At 40.5% G+C, this 12,587-nt stretch overlaps 1 protein-coding gene across 2 annotated transcripts in view; it reads left to right on the forward strand.

Annotated features, from left to right (window-relative positions):
* Positions 1-361: 361 nt before the first annotated feature.
* Positions 362-12,587, forward strand: part of gabbr1b (gamma-aminobutyric acid (GABA) B receptor, 1b) — a 120,469-nt gene continuing 108,243 nt past the window's right edge. For both annotated transcript variants that reach the window (XM_058405171.1, XM_058405172.1), the window contains exon 1: positions 362-1,156. The gene's annotated coding sequence lies outside the window, so the exon portion shown is untranslated. The remainder of the gene's footprint in view (positions 1,157-12,587) is intronic.

The following is a 12,587-nucleotide window of genomic DNA, read 5'->3' on the forward strand; positions in this document are numbered from 1 at the left end:
AATGAAAACCTACACCCACACCAGCCCTTTGTGGATACGGTTTGACACCTATGCCTTAAGTTATCCCTAATTTCCTTCTCTTACAACATTATCAACATTCGTTAACGATAACAGTGACGACAACTCCGAACTCTGGCACAGTACAAACAACGAACATACAATCACCAAGCTACAAATCGCTAAACAGAGATTTGTGAGTAAACATAGTGAGGGGTGGAGTTTTCCTTCAATTGCAGGAACAGATTTGGGTGAGTTTGGACCCTTTTGGCTTTTCATAGCATATAGGAACAACCACGTTACGTCTTTCTCACGGTGACGTCGAGAGAGAGGGAGAAAGAGAGAGAGAGAGAGAGAGAGAGAGAGAGAGAAGCAGGTACCGTGATGTGATCTGTCCGTCGTCGTCCGTGTGTGTAGCTCTTTCCGTTTTTCGCCAGATTAACACTGCTATATTTATTTACGGTATTATATGCGCGTGCTCGCGTGTCTCGATGAAACAGCCTGAGCTGCAGTCGTTTATCTGCGTTATTAGAGCTTACTTTTATTTCTCTCAACATTAGAAATTGCTCGACATTTGGTGGGTAATTTTTTCCCCAAGCCCAGTGGCGACGGAAACATGGCAATATAAACACAGGCGTTTGGTATTTGTGAGTATCTCCTTGTTTTTGGATACATCTATTTCCTCTCGGATTTTCTGATGATAAACAAATAACATCTGACCTGATCTGAGGGAAGTTTATTAAATCGAGCAATACGTTAAAGGGAAACACTGTTATTATGAATATTATTGTTATTACTCTCTAAAATCTTGCACCTTATTTATCCCACCAAATAATTAGACTGTTAATGATCTAGATCTTTTTTTTGATGTATTAATGATCATAAACATAATGATCAGCAATATTATTAATATTAATCGTATAGAAAGCAATTTTTTTTTAGAAAGGCAAAGGCACCAGTTCTGAAGCTGTGAAGTTTTTTTTTCTCCTCCCAATCATTTTCTTTTTATTAATCATTTCGTCCAAGAACAAGATTTATTTTTCCAGCTTAATATAGACACACTGGATTTATATATATATATATATATTTATATATATTATATATAAAAATAAATACATAACCTATACCAAGCTCTGGGATCAGCAAATCCTAACCCAAGGCAAGTACAATTTATTTTTTGCATTGAAGTTTCTATAGATTAAATTTTTTAGAAAATTTGTGACAGTTGATTTGTTAAGACTTCATATATGCTCTGTAGGTGTGGTATGATTGCTGGATCTGTGTCTTTTTGGGGGGGTGGTTGGGGGGGCTGGACTGCAGTGCCTTCACTGTAAACGTGCCTCTGGGGGTGTCTTTTATATCTCTGTGATGTTTTTTTATTTTCCTGTGGTCTTACAGTGATACACTGCTAGGTGTGCTGAACACCATCTAGCATCTCCAGGCACAGCAGAATCCACATCCCACTCTAACATTACTTTTGATCTCCACTGCAGGGCGACTCTGTTATAGAGATTGATCAGGGCTGGTGAGAGATGTCGACCTGAAGCAGGGGGGAAAAAAAACTATGAATTTCTTTGAAAGGTTTTTTTTCTTCCTAGCTCCCTTGCTGACTGAAATGAAATTGCATTTGATATTTGTTCGTTATGAGTATTTGCACATTCGCAGTTGGCTGTGGGTGCAGGCAGACGCTACTGGAATACATTTGGATATACATTTGTCCTTCCTTCATTGATTTAAAATGCATTGCTTCACATCAGTGTTTGCATGACACGTAGGAACGCGTGTAAAATTTCACGGACATGTTGTACGCCTTCGGGTAAGCACCTGTGGCATCCAGCCGTGTCCCTGTCCGTGGTTCTGAAACGAACAGTATAGGCGTTTGAAGCAGGAGAAAATGCAGTGATAAAGTACCAGACAGGGGCTGTGAAACACTTGAAAAGTGGCACATCGTGCACGCCAGCTGCCGATGGCACATTCCCATAAAACTGTGTCTATTCGTGTGAATGTGCTCGAGGCAGCAAATGCAAATCTGGCTTTTTTTTTCCCTCTTCGCTTCGAAAAGGAAGAATTGCTCATGGTTGTGTTTACTTCCGAGTATTCATCATCTAGCTACATGCACATGAGAGGTAACCATTAAGGGGCGTAAAACGTGTTCATTTGAATCACGGCACCTGTTTCAGTATTTACACTACACCTGCACTGTTTCAAAACAACAGAAAATGTATTATTACTTAGAAACATGAATATGTGAATTTTCCTTGGAATTGCACGTTTGGCTCACACGTTCCACCCTTCTCTGTGCTTCAGTCCCAGTGTAGGAGGTTTGGCGTCTGCCTCAGTCAAAGTAAAGGAAATGTGGCCTCTCTGTATCTATTCCAGTGAAGGAGGTGTGGCCTTCATGTCTTGATCCCAGTAAAGAGTGTGTGACCTCTCTGCCTTCATCCTAGTAAAGGAGGTGTGGCCTTTGTGTCTTGATACCAGTGACGGAGATGTGGCCTTAATGCCTTGATCCTAAGGAAGGAGGTGTAGCCTTTGTGCTTTGATCCTAACAGAGGAGGTGTGGCCTCTGTGCTTTGACCCTAATGAAGGAGGTGGGGCCTCTGAGCCTTGATCCCAGTGAAGGAGGTGTCGCCTCAATGCATTGATCCTAATGAAGGAGGTGTGGCCTCTGTGCTTTGACCCTAATGAAGGAGGTGGGGCCTCTGAGCCTTGATCCCAGTGAAGGAGGTGTTGCCTCAAGGCATTGATCCTAATGAAGGAGGTGTAGCCTCTGTGCTTTGATCCTAATGAAAGAGGTGGGGCCTTGGTGATTTGATCCTAATGAAGGAGGTGTGGCCTCTGTGCTTTGATCCTAATGAAAGAGGTGGGGCAGTTGTGCTTTGATCCTAGTGAAGGAGGTGTTGCCTCAAGGCATTGATCCTAATGAAGGAGGTGGGCCCTCAATGCCTTGATCCTAATGAAGGAGGTGTGGTCTCTGTGCTTTGATCCTAATGAAGGGGGTGTGGCCTCAATGCCATGATCCTAATAAAGGAGGTGTGGCCTCAATGCTGTGATTCTAATGAAGGAAGTATGGCCTCAATGCCTTGATGCTTATGAAGGAGGTATGGCCTCAATGCCTTGATCCCAGTGAAGGAGGTACATGCATTTTAATGACTCAGTTCTTCTCAGTGGAGGCCTGAATTATGTTTTTGTCAGTTCCAGGTAGGTGTGGTCTCTGTGTCTTTATGCAGGACAGATTTTTTTAGAATTCATTTGACTGCATGGCATCATATGGACGTCTAAATTGTATTTACATTTTCTGTGTTTACATGAATTAGTATTTACATTGCTGAAATGCGTGTACGTTCAAACACAAGGTTAAATGTTAGAGAGAAGTGTGCTTGGCTGAAACGACGTATATTCTTAGTCGTGTGCCTTGTTTCCTGCTGTTACTCTGGAAGGCGTGTGCACTTGGCTACACCCGTGCCTTGTAATCGACGTCTGTTACAGTCTTCAGACATTCCTGCTACAATGTTTTTAAGGGCACGCTCCGAGTGCCTCGGAGTGTAAACGGAGTTAATTAACATTTGTGCACAGAACGTGTTTACTCATAAGCAAGGCAAACCTCCTGGGACATAGTGGCAAGCTAACAATGTGTCTTAATTAGGGGATTAAGGGAAAACGTGTGTCCGGTGTCTCTTTGAGGGTGTGCTGACAGGGGCACCATGGAATTTGATCAAGAGACACGATCTGAAAATGATTCATTTTGTATATTCGCAGCCACCAGAGAGAGAGAGCAAGAGAAAGAGAGAGAGAGTGTTTGTGTGATCAAGAGTGATGGCATTTACATTTGCATTTATTCATTTGGCAGATGCTTTTATCCCAAGCGACTACAATGAGGCAGAGCATAGAGGTGTCTAGAAAAGTCGACAGTGATACCTGGGCCGCAAGGTTAAATGTCAGCCAGAAATGAGAGATAGATAGAGATGCATGAAAAACAGAAAGAGATCTAATAAAACACACAGACGCACACACACACAGCTAGTAAGCATGAACCCTCAGGAGTGTCACATACACTCACAAAACACATTATAGATGATGGAGTATTAATATCCTGAGGAATATAGGTCATCAATCGATACTACCTAAGTGCTGCTGCTGTAATCATAAAGACCTTCTTGCTCATCCCAGGACTCCTCTTCACAGTGTATTCATTCTGCACTGATCATCATTTCAACACTCTTACTACTGTTTGAATTGATAGTAGAAGAGTAATGATGTATAATCGCTTCATTCAGTGTCACCCAGAAAAGGATGATTCTGCTTCCTATCGTTTCTAATCAGGGAGTTTTTCTTTACCACCATCGCCTCAGGCTTGCTCATTAAGGATCTAAAAATAAATCTATATCTAGATTGTTGTAGAGCTGTACAGTGACTCCAGCTGTCTATTGTTAAACATTGCCATGCTTACTTCACATAGTTAATCTGCGCAGACTTGATCTTAAGATAAGACTTTAAAGGCTTGTCATCTTAAGACTGTATGAGATCCCCGAAATATTACCCGAATTCTGGAAACTTTGTGATAATGTGTGTTCTTTATGGAGAACCTCAAACAATAGATCTGTGATGAAAGAACTACATGGTGTTTACATCATCAGTTCAGATTTGTACAGAAAACCGGCTTGTGAAATGAGCTTGAGGTAACAAGGACGTTTTTTTCTCTCTTAATTTTGTTTTTATGCTGTTTAATGTAGCAGTGCTTAGACTCTAAAATAAGCCAGAAGTATGTGGACACCTGACCAGCACACCCTGCGTCTTCAAACCGTCACCACACATTTTGAAGCACACAATTGTATTGAATGTCTTTGTATGCAGCAGGGATTCAGTTTCTCTTCACTGGACCTCAGAAACTGCTCCAGCATGATGATGCTCCTGTACACAAAGCCCCTGAGCTCTGTGGAGACATGGTGTGGAGGTGCAAGGTTGGAGTGGAAGAACTGGAGTGTCCTGCACAGAGCCCTGACTCTGACTGAAGCCCACTGGGATGAACTGGAACTGGAGCATCAACATCCCAACATCAGTGTCTGATCTCACTAATACTCTTGTAGCTGAATGAACACAAATCCCCACAGCAATGCTTCAACATCTAGTGGAAAGTTTCCCAGAAGAGAAGGTAGAAGATAAGAGTGAAGGTGAATAAATCTGTTCAACAAGGATATGTGGGTGTGTTACAACAGTACAATATATACGTGCAATGGAATGTACAGGATTTTTAAATGGGCTTTATTTCACCATTGCAGAAATAGAAAGCTCTTGGGATGCTTGGAGCTCAATGGGCTGGACTATTAAGCTGAAGGTTGTGAGCTTGAATCCCACCAAGGGCCACCGAGGCTGCCACTACTTGGCCTTTGAGCAAGGCTTTTAATCCTTATTTGAATAAATGAGATAAATGTAAGTTGGTCTGGATAAGGGCGTCTGCCAAATGCCGTAAATGAAACACAGTCTGGTTTTAGACTATCATCAAGCACTGATGTTTAGTGATCTGGAATGACTTGAGTCAGTAAATGAATTCTCGATACACTTCTTTAACCAGCGGATAATAAAACAACTGTGTCTGTAGTTCACTAGTCTGATTACTACGCAATAAAAAAAAAGCATAATACATAATATATGCCTTCAGTGAAAATATCATCATTATCGCAGAAACTAAAGCTAATAGACCTTAAATAAAAACCTTATTCGAATACTATAATCTTCTTCGGTTCGCACATACATAATAATTACACATATTAATCACCATGAAGTCCCTGGTTCATTCTTTCCGTCTCTGGCAACCTCGTTCGGAAAACGATGACGTTTATGAGATCACGTTTAACGGAGTGGTCCTTTCTGAGCGAACGGCCACTGAAGGAGGTCTGAGTGATGATAAACTAGAAGCCTAACTCGGGCGCTGAAACTCCTCTCGCTGATGGACAGGCTAATCGACTCATTCCTCACCTCTCTGGTTTGAGTAAGTAAAGGCTGTAGAGTTATCACACTAGTACAAATTGCTCCTGATTGGCAGCCAGCAGGTAAATAGGGTCTTGGAATGACAACCCAAGAAGTCCAAGAAAAATAGACACGGATGAGCTCAGCACTTCTGCTCCCTTCTCATCCGTCTGTTCTGTCACTGACAAAGACGTTCATAAAAGATAGCAGTGATTTCTCATACTGATCTTGCTTTCTGTCTCTCTCTCTCTTTCTCTCTCACACACACACACGAGCTCTCCTTTTCTTTCTCATTGTTTCTAGCTGCAGCATAAATCATAAATATCCCACTGACGCGAAGCATATTCGTAATATCCCGCTGACTTCATGTTCCATGTCTAGAATATGAAAATGATTCCAAACAGCATAATAGCGGAGATGTAATCGCGTTTACAAGTCACACTGACCTCCTGTCTGGAGCTATTTGTGAGATTATGTAAGTAAACACAGACAGTTCAACCACAGTGCATTTATCTCGTTGAAATATTAAAGCAAAGAAAACGTTTTTTTGCGAAGTGGCAGCTTATGCGTAAGGACAAATGCGATCGTGAATTGTCTTCTGTTCTCATGTTATTGAAAATACAATACAGTTCTTTTTTCATTGACTAGATCGTTCAGTAGGTGAGATGTACAGCATACAAGTAGGACATGGGAAAAAACTGAAGTGATTATGAGTTCGAGCCTCATCTCAAGCCTGGAGATGATGTTGATTTCTTTGAGTAAGACCCTTAAACCTTATCAGATTAGCGGTGAACTCTTAAAAGTAAAGATGTATTCTTCAGTGTTCTTTGGTTCATCCCTCTGGGAGTATGGAATGAGCAGGGAGCGGATTTAATGCTATGACCTGGAAGTTGCGTGTACATTTTTATTGAATCTTCTACCGCAGCAGCTTCCGAACAACTCGAATAGTTGATTGATTGATTAATGAATAGGACCTTGTACTTTTTATCCCGTTAGGGTTACATTAACGCTGTGAAACATTATCAGTTAGCTGTTAGCTGTCGTCGCTTACATTGTAGCATCTGGAAACAGACATTCCCTAAGCAACCTCTTGATTTTTATTATAAAATCTTTCTGTTCGTGTTTATCGAGACGCAGAACTGACCGAAAAGGAAAGTGCAGCCATCAGTCTTGAGCTGTGAGAAAGCGCTGACACTAGGAACTCCTTTCATAAATTTTCATTTAAAAAAGGTAATTGTCTTACAGGAATGTCTTTCTGGCTGCTGCTATAGAAACGATGCTGTACTAGAACAATCACATTCGTATAACCCTGTAGCAGGAAGCATTGTCAGAGCTGATAAATAGTCGTAGGAAAATGAATCAACTGCCCTCTGCTGGAAGAACCCTTAATTATACAGTGAAGGGGTTTTCCAAAGATTGAAGATTGTATTCTGTCTAAACATGAAATCATCTGCTGTGTGAATCGGACTTTTGTTGGCTCCTTGAGATGCTTTCCAGCTCACCACGTTTGTACAGAGTGCTAATTTACATTTCCAGTCCATTCGTTCTCTCTCTCTTTTTTCGGACTGCTGAACCGCTGCCCTCTGGAGCTTTTTTGTTTTCTGCACCATTCTGTCTAAGCTCTATAGACAGCCGTGTGAGGAAAATCCCAGGAGATCAGCAGTTTCTGAAATACTCAAACCAGCCCATCTAAGCAGAAACAACCCTGCCAGGATCAAAGGCACCGAGATCGCATTTTACCCAGTCCTGACGTTTGATGTGAACATTAGCCGAAGCCCTTGCCTTGTATCGAGCTGATTTTATGCACTGCTTTGCTGCCACATGATTGGCAGATTGGATAATTGCATGAATGAACAGAGTTCCAGGTGTTCCTCTTAACATGACCAGTGAGTGAAGATATATATCGAGAACGTTATTGTTATGTGTGCTTTGTTAACTAAATTGTGGTTTGGAAAATGACTGGGAAAGATATTCTTGTTTTCTTTTAGTCGGTGTAAATTTTGTAAGTGTAAGTCGTCGTCGCATTAAAGACAAAAAGGCTTTCTGGCAGCGATCGGCTCCTTTTCTGGTTAAAGAAAGCTCTCGTAATCTTTAGAACAACTCTTCTTCATCCGGTATTAAACGTATCAGTGCTAACATGATTTCTGTTAATGTTTCATTCATCTTCTCTTTCTCTCTCTCTCTCTCTCTCTCTCTCTCTCAGACATTCTGCATTCTCTTTCCCAAACCCCCAACCTCACCCGCCTCACTCACTCACACACACTCATACACTCAGAGCGCCTCATTTTTCTTCCCCTCTCCGTAACTCCAAATTGTCAGAAGAAATTGCTTTCAGAATGAAAAGAAAAATATATATATTTCCATTGCAACCAGTGAATATTGTCTGAGTGCATAACAGGAGTGTGTCTTTGTGTTTGAACAGAAGCCGCCTTCTCTCATCAGCAACAGCGACGCCGAGACGTGCTTCTAAAGCTGACTGATTATTTTCTCGTTTTTTTTTTTTTTGTGTGTGTGTGTGTGTGGAGAAGACCGAAAAAAAAAGAGGGGAAGGTGGTAGAAAATACGGAATTCAAAAGTCAATGGTGAGGAACAGCTGTAGCAGCAGGATTGATTGAAGTCCGGCAGCTGTGTGTTTGGAGTGCTGAGAGAAAAGCTACTCGAACCCTCGGAAAGAGGTTACGTTTTTTTTTTTTTTTTTTAGCGAAATCCAGCGCTGATCGATTTTCCAGGGCAAGGAACAGCGTAGAAATGCAGGTGAACTAGAACCGGAGCGACGCCAAATGCGCAAATACATAATGATCCCAGTTCTCTCTCTGTGTTACACCACATGGCAGTAAGATGCTATACATGGTGGACAGATCATATATGAATGCCTGGAATCTGACTAGCTTACTACCAATCTGTGATGAGATGGTTAGCGGGTTATGATGTCATTAATAAGGAAAAGTATATGATTATGAAGCGCATCGTGTTTGCTACCTGGATAAAAAAAACACTCATCCAGATGTTGGTCAGTGTTTCAGCTGTGATACGCGTGTGTTTGTCCTTGCATTAAGTGAAACGTGTTATTATAGGCTTGCTAGTGTTTTTATATCGTCTAATGATATGTGTAACCTTGAGGTAGCGGTAGAGTGAAGAGCTTTGCGCTGGATGTTTTATATTATGCTGGAGGTTTTTTTCCAGTGTTTCCACTTGAGCTGCAGCTACAGTTATTTTAATAATTGATCAGTCTTCTGAATGTGTGTGTTTTTTTTTTAATGAATTGATTAGTTGAATTTTATATCTAAAGTGGAATCGACTCTTTTTGGGATCGATTTTGATGGAAAGCAAAAGCAGGGTGAAGACTTGATGCACAACATGTATTCAGAATATATGTGATGTATGTGTATGGTAAGAAATGCTGTAATACTGCTGTAATAATGTGGAACACACAGCTTCATGACATGAGGTGTGTTATGAAGTGAGAAAACTTGTCTGGTCCTGTCTTTGTCTGGCCTTGTCTTTGTCTTTGGTCATGTCTTGTCTTGTGTTGTCTGGCTTTGTCTTTGTCTGGTCTTATCCTGGCTTTGTCTTGTCTTTCTGTTTTTGTCTTGTTCTGTCTTGTATTTCTGTTTTTGTCTTTCTCCATGTTTTTGTCTTGTTTTTGACCTGTTATTTTGTCCTGTTTTTGCCTTGTCCCATGTTTGTCACGTCTTGTCCTGTCTTTGTTTTGTGTTTCCTTGTCTTGTGTCTTGTCTTGTGTTGCCACCTTTGTCTTGTCTTCCCTTATTTCTCCTGTCTTGTCTTTATTTTTTGCTTTGTGTTGTTTTGTCCTATCTGGAAAAAGACAAGACAAAGACTTGACCTGTCTTGACCTGTCTTTGTCTTGTCTTTTTCCAGCTTTGTCTTATCTTATCCTTTATTTCTCTTGTCTTGTGTTGTTTTGTCCAGAATTGGACTTGTCTTTGTCTTATCCTATCTTTTCTCGTTTTGTTTTGTATTGTCATGTCTTTGTCTTGTATTATCATGTCTTTGTCTTGTCCTATCTTTGTCTCATCTTTGTCCTTTCTTGTGTTATCCCATCTTTGGCTTTTCTTGTCTTATCCTTTTTTCTCTCGTGCGTTGTTGTCCCGTCTTTTCATGTCTTTGTCTTGTCCTATCTTTGTCTGCTTTTGTCTTGTCTTGTCTTTGTCTTGTCTGGTCCTGTCTTTGTCTTATGTTATCCTATATATCTTTGTCTTGTCTTGCCTTTTTTTCTCGTCTTGTCTTTCTCTAGTCTTGTGTTGTTTTGTCCTATCTTTGTCTTGTCTTGTCCTGTCTTTGTTTCGTCTTTGTTTTGTCTTTTCCCATCTTTGTCTTGACTTATCCTTTTTTCTCTTGTCTGTTGTTGTTTTGTCCTGTCTTGGTCTTGTCTTTCTCTCCTATCATTGTCTACTTTCGTCTTGTCATGTCTTGTCTTTGTCTTGTCCTATCTTTGTCTGCTTTTGTCTAGTCATGTCTTTTGTCTTGTCTTGTCGTTGTCTGGTAGTTTATTGGTTAAGATGTTGAGCTACTGATTGGAAGGCTGTGAGTTTAAATCCCCGGACCACCAAACTCTCTCTGCTGTGTCTATGATGAAGGCTGTTAACCCTCATTAAATGTTAATGAAATGTTTTCTGACAGAGCAGGAAAGATGGATTAATATGACCATAAATGTAAAAGAAAATTGTCAAAGATTAAGAAAGTAAATTAGGAGTAGTTTTATTCTGGACGCTAGGCCGTGTGTCTGCTGTGCAACTCTGAATAAAACACTAATAATCAAGACATGAAATCCACTTGGCCAGACACCAGGCTACTGATTTGTCCTTCTTTGTGATTAATCATGTAATTATTCCAGGTTTGTTTATCATACAAATAGAATAATGAAACAAATTCGTTTTGTTCACAGCGCCAAATACCACTCTTCGATAATGGTTTAGTGACTTCTTCATTGATAATTTTACGCAAACAAGACACTGTGAATTTACAAAACAGCAACTACTACTACTACTACTACTACTACTACTGCTTGGCTTTATACTCAAGCTTTGTTCAGTATGTGCCTTTCATTAGTATTCCTGGTCAGCGAGCCATGCTTGCCAGAGACGTGGTCTCTTATCAGAGCCTACACAGAGCCGCCAAGGTTTGTTCAGCATTATGCCTCCGAAATGGCAGATAATAGGTTTTATAACTCTGCAGTCGTGATTTATGACTGGCTGTTGTGTAACACATTGGTGCCACTGTGTCTAAGTCTTTTTGGGTAGAAAAAGAAATAAAAAATCCTCCAGTCCCAGTTTTGTGCCTTTCAAACGCTGGATTTGGGGTTTTAAGGAATTTGATGTGGGTCAGGTAAGCTTGAATGACGATTACATCCTGAGCTGGATCTTTAAAAGGGAGCTGGTGGTGGAGCGTATAAGAAAAAAAAATTCAAAAATGAAGGAACAGATGGAGATCAGAGAGAGAGAGAGAGAGAGATGGGGAAGGTGGGAAGAGAGACTTAAAAAATGACAGAATGTGTGAGTAAGAGAATTAGGGAGATTCTCAGGATTCAATCAAGCTTAGAGAATATAGAGCAATAGCATTTCCAGACCCACTGGCTAGATGAATAGCCTCCTCCATTATAATAAATTGTTAATGGCTGTGCAAAGACCAGCAAAAAGTGTGAGCATCACACTCATCATTTAGTTAAGCTACATTAGTCTCACTGGTTTATTTAAATGGCCAAGAACAGCATTTTAAGAGGCATTTAGTTCCTCCAGAACTGACTTTCCTAGTATTGATGAGAATATATCAAAGCTACGTGTTTTATAAGGTCATAAAGAACAGAAACGTTTAGCTGCGTCTGTTTATATGCTTCCTGCACAAGGAGGGGGGGGCTACTAATTGTGACAATTATGTTCACTCATCCAGCAGACACTTTTACTATTCCTCTAACATATATAGGCATCACTCAAGCGCTCAACAGGTAGAGCTTTTACAGTTTCAGCTCACAACTATTATATCATGTGATATTAGCTTGCTACTACTGATTAGCCGTGTGTAGCCCTGGTTGTGAGATGCAATGCAAATGAAATCCCGATACAGGATCAGAACGTATTATTTAAAGCCTTTTGAATGCATTTAAAGCCTCCGAGGCCTCGGATAAAACCTGTGTTTTTGAACAACGTACACTGACAGCGGAAAGCTTTTAAACAGTTTAGCCGCTATTGTCAATTAACTAATGAAAAAAATGTAAACAAGTCTTTAATCACTGGCTAAATCTTAGTATTTAAGGACTTCTTCAACATCCATAAGCAAATTGTAGCGAGAGTCTTAATGAGTGCTTTATTAAAGTCAAGTGCACTTGTGTAGAGAAGTGCAGGCTGTAGGACGGGAAGTTATTTTAAGCTGAGATTTGTTTCAGGAGTGTTTGGAAAGCTGCAAGCTAAACATGTTAGCATTTCAAGCTACTCACCCTGTAGCCAGCTGAAGTACAAGCTATAAAGAGAAAGCAGCTAACAACATCGAAAAAAGCTTCTCTTTAAAACAAATTAAGGAAAAGACATTATGTAGCTGAATCTTACTTTTCTGTTTGTATAATGTATCATGCCTAAGCAGTTTTTATCAGTGCATTGGTGTTCGACTTA

This window comes from Hemibagrus wyckioides, linkage group LG12 (genome assembly GCF_019097595.1).
Source record: "Hemibagrus wyckioides isolate EC202008001 linkage group LG12, SWU_Hwy_1.0, whole genome shotgun sequence".
Classification (NCBI taxonomy): Eukaryota; Metazoa; Chordata; class Actinopteri; order Siluriformes; family Bagridae; genus Hemibagrus; species Hemibagrus wyckioides.